Here is a 5,000-nt window from a genome sequence, read left to right as displayed (position 1 = left end):
CAAGCTATACTCACTGAAAAAGTTGCATTTTTAAAAAATTGATACGAATCCTCAAAATCATTTGAATTTTGATTTAAAAGATTTATAGATGGAGTTAATAATTTTGATAATATATCCAAATGCATTCCTTCTTAATTAAAAGGAATTGCTATAGCTCCAACAAATAAAGTAAATAGAAGCAATATAAGCATAGGAAATAGCATAGTATTATCTGATTCATGAGGATAAGAAAAAGCCTTCTTGTAGCCAAAATTCGTAATAGTAATACGAGCTTCTTTTTTTCCACCAATTGTATATGGCTGCTCGTTGTTATTCATTGTTAATAAAGGAAATAAACGATAATTTCTGTTAATTATTTTTTGCTCTTCTTTACCCCATAGTTTTATTGAATAGAAAGAGCTACTTTTTTTGCCACTATATTTTTGAAAATGAACGTTTAAATGTCCTTCAAAAGTAAGTAAATAGATCCGAAACATATAAAATGCTGTTAATCCGGCAGTGGACCAAGCTATTGTTGCAAAAATCGGTGAATACAACCAACTGTCACTAAGAATTTCATCTTTGGACCAAAAACAAGCAAGGGGTGGAATACCGCAAAGAGAAAGTGTACCTACTAAAAAAGCAATTTGGGTAACGGGCAAGTGCTTTCTTAAACCGCCCATAAAAACCATATTCTGGCTTTTCTCTGGAGAATATCCAACAATAGCTTCCATGGAATGAATAATCGATCCGGATGCTAAAAACAACAACGCTTTCGAATAAGCATGAGTAATCAAATGAAATAAAGCGGCTCGATAAGACCCCATACCTAGAGCTAACATCATATAACACAGTTGGGACATTGTAGAATAGGCTAAACCCCTCTTAATATCGTTTTGAGCAAGGGCTAAAATAGCCCCTAATAATACCGTTATTATACCTATCAAAGATATTAGATTCATTATGTAAGGTATAACTATAAAAAGAGGAAGCAGGCGTGCTACAAGAAAAATTCCCGCAGCTACCATAGTGGCAGCATGTATAAGAGCCGAAATAGGAGTAGGCCCCTCCATGGCATCAGGTAACCATACATGAAGAGGAAATTGCGCAGATTTAGCAACTGCGCCGGCAAATAATAAAGAGGCACATAAAATAACAAATAAAAAATGAACCTCATTATTATAAATCAAGTTATTAAATATTTCGAACAAATCTTGAAATTCGAAACTTCCCGTTATCCAATAAAAACCTAAGATTCCTAATAATAAACCAAAATCGCCTATCCGATTAGTTACAAACGCTTTTTGACAAGCGTTTGCCGCAGCGGGTCGTGTGAACCAAAAACCTATTAATAGATAAGAACACATTCCAACTAATTCCCAAAAAATATAAATTTGTATCAAATTACAACTAGTAACTAATCCCAACATTGAAGTATTGAACAAACTCATATAAGCAAAAAATCTCAAATATCCTTCATCATGAGACATATAATTGTCACTATAAATAAGAACAAAAATTCCAACAGTAGTGATTAATATTGACATAATAGAGGTAAGTGAATCAATAAAGTAGCCAAACTCGAAAGAAAAATCATTATTGATGGTCCAAGACCATACATATTGATAGATAGAACTTCTATTTATTTGCTGAATAGACAGATCGAGTGAAAAAATCATAACTATACTTAACAATAAAATATTGGGAAAAGCCCACATACGACGAAGATTTTTTGTTGCCGTCGGAAAAAGTAGGAGTCCCATTCCTATTAAAATAGGAATGGGAAGTGGAACAAAAGGTATGATCCATGAATATTGATCTGCATGCTCCATAAAAACTTTTTTGTTATTCTTTCTTAATTAATCGTTTCTGATTCACCGGCTCTTATCTCTTTTGATTGAAAAGGAGCAATAAAATGATTGAAAATGAGCAATAAAAAAATCGAGAGATTACAAAGTTAACTGGAATTTTCTATTTTAATTTTTTAATCTTTCGCAACTATTTCAAAAATATTCAAATTTCGAAGTTAGAAGTAATCAAATGATCTCGCCGAGTTACTATAATGAAAAACAAAAGAATTCTTTTTTTCATTATAGTAATATTTTTCTGAAAATATCAATTATTATTTATTATTACATATTACAATAATTTCTATTTACAGTAAGTTAGATACATCGATCAAAAATACAAAGAATTCCCCCCAAAAAAGTATGATATAAATCATAGGATGTCCTAGAACTTAAAAGAAAAACGAATTATTTGAGTTTGTTTATTCGAACTTATTAACTAGTTCATTTTCATCGCGGAACTGATTGATTGTCTTCCACTACAATAAATGAACCTTTTCTTGTAGGAAAGACTATCCGATATTTTCTTTATATTTACATATAATTAAAAGAAAAATGACTATTAATATAATAAAATATTCTTTTTTTTTCAAAATTATGTATCCTTTAACAGATTAACTACGAGTCTCATTCGAAATTGGTTGAAAATGAAAATTAGGCATACCCTCTCTTCGAGCTTGACCAATTTATGGAAAAAATCAAATTCAAGTTTGCATAGGTAGATAAAATGGGTTTTACACTTTTTATTTTGATGTAGTTTTCATGTATAAATGGAGATGTATAAATTATAAATGTAAGACAACAAAAAACTGGGCGTAGATAGAAAAAGAAAGACTTTTTTTGCGTTTTTTTGATTTCATCAATTCGATTTATATATCATAATAGATATAGATCCTATTCTATCCTATAGATTTGAATGGAGATATAAAAAAGAAAGGTACCAATAAATTAAATACAAATTCTTCTTTTTTTTTTCTGGATAGTGTATGGAATAAAATAAAAAAGGGGTTATATCATATTGCTTTTTTGTTCTAGAATAGAAGCATTTTATGCGATTTTCCCATCTCTATTCATTTTTTATGCAATTTTTATTGTAGTATATATATAATTATAATATAATTTATAAAATCTATAGGAATAGATAAATAATGACATCAAAAGACCGATCGTTTTGTTTTAAAAATAGATGTCTTTGACATCCAAGTATAGCACTGAATAACTTTTTTTTGAATGGCAGTTCCAAAAAAACGTACTTCTACATCAAAAAAGCGTATTCGAAAAAATGTTTGGAAAACGAAAGGATATTGGGCGGCCTTGAAAGCTTTTTCATTAGCCAAATCTCTTTCTACGGGGAATTCAAAAAGTTTTTTTGTACGCCAAATAAATTTGGAGTAATCTGAAAGTTTAACTTGAATAGGATACAAAGGTTTTACTTTTTTGAATTTTTGAATATCTTTTTTTTCATTTTCGGGGGGAGGATTCTTATTTTCCCCATTGCCCATTTGTAATTGTTATGTTAGTGTTATAATAATTTGTTATTTTTATAATATTCAATTTATAATAATAAATAATTAAATAATAGAATATAATAGAATAAGAATTTTTTTTCTATTTATACTGTAGCGGATCGCGGAGCACATATATATAAGAGCTTTAACTGGATTGTCGAAACTAACCCATTAAGTTTCAATTTTGTAACTTTATGAATCATTATTTCTCTGAATTACTATATCTCCTTCCCCTGTTTTCAACCCAATGGAGAAAACCCCTTTTATAATTTAGTGGATATACAAATAATGTATCAATTTGAAGTGATCTAAAGAAATCGACGAGTGAACGAAAGACAGTAGAGCACAGAGGGAATTACCAATGAAACAGTAGAGTGAAAGTAGGACGAGGTCTGCCTTTACCCTTCCTGTTAGTAGGAGTGGATTAGTTAGAGTCGGTCCGTGGAAAGAAGAGATCTTAGTTAACCCCCTTGGGCTTGGGCCAGGTAAGTTAAGAGAGTTTCTTTTTCTTTATTCTTTCTTCGCGGCATAAGCGGTCAGTGCTTTTCCTCTTACATCTTGTATTGGAGTTTTTGATGATTTTGAGTAATTAGGACTAAATTACAAAAATAATAATTTGAGGGACTAAAATGTGAAATAAATGAAATATATGGACTGTATGAATATGGGAAAGATTCAGCCTAAAATGGGTATAATGAAATTTTGCATATTTTGTGTTTTGTGTAATAAGGACTAAATTGTAAAAAGTGTAAATGTCAGGGGTAAAATGGTAATTTTCCCATTTATGTGTTTTTGGACTAAGTTGAATGAAGATGTTTTTGAATGAGTTTAAATTGAATGAGTTTACATCAAGAACCAAAGAAACCAAATATGGATCGGAGGAAAATGAAAGTTGTCGACTAACTGTCGCATTCCGTTTTACATCGTTCGAGGTAAGTTTATAAGCAAATAGACGTACTTAATTTTAAATAAATGTGAATTATATATGCTGAATTGAAATATGTAAATTCATATATGCAATAGCAGAATGTGAATAAGCTTGGCTACTATATTTCTGAATTCGTTTTGACCGAGTTACGACGTTCGAAAGCCCTATATGAACCTTAGGAATAGCTAGGATACAAATGTCATAATATAGGATTTCGATATGTGATGTGAAAGTAAGACCATGGCATTGATATGTGACTCCGATTTATGTGTGCGAGTAAGACCCTATTTGGGACAGTGGCATCGATATGTGATTACATGTAAGACCACGTCTGGGACGTTGGCATTGTACGATATGTACGATTATCTGAGTGTCCTATCCAATTCCGAATGGTTCATCGGGCAGCGATAGGTTGTGATCGATTGTACAAAATGAGCTATAAGACAATCAGGTATGAATTGAGTTATCACCTACTTGATAAAGGTAAGTAAGTTACTCATTTGAGAATGTGTGCTTTGTCTATTATGTTCGGCCACGGTTATGTAAATGTATACTATGTTATATTTTGATTTGAGTATATACGTATATGTGTTAACGATAATGATAATTAGCTTTGAAATTGAAAGATATTTTGTTAACCTTTATATATATGTGTTCAGCTTTAGGTAAAGCTAAATGCAAAAGTATACGATATGTGAAATCACGTGATGTTGGATTAATACGACCATGAAAGTATAA

This window comes from Gossypium hirsutum, unplaced genomic scaffold (assembly GCF_007990345.1).
Source record: "Gossypium hirsutum isolate 1008001.06 unplaced genomic scaffold, Gossypium_hirsutum_v2.1 scaffold_562, whole genome shotgun sequence".
NCBI classification, from domain to species: domain Eukaryota; kingdom Viridiplantae; phylum Streptophyta; class Magnoliopsida; order Malvales; family Malvaceae; genus Gossypium; species Gossypium hirsutum.
Note: the sequence above shows the minus strand (reverse complement) of the source record.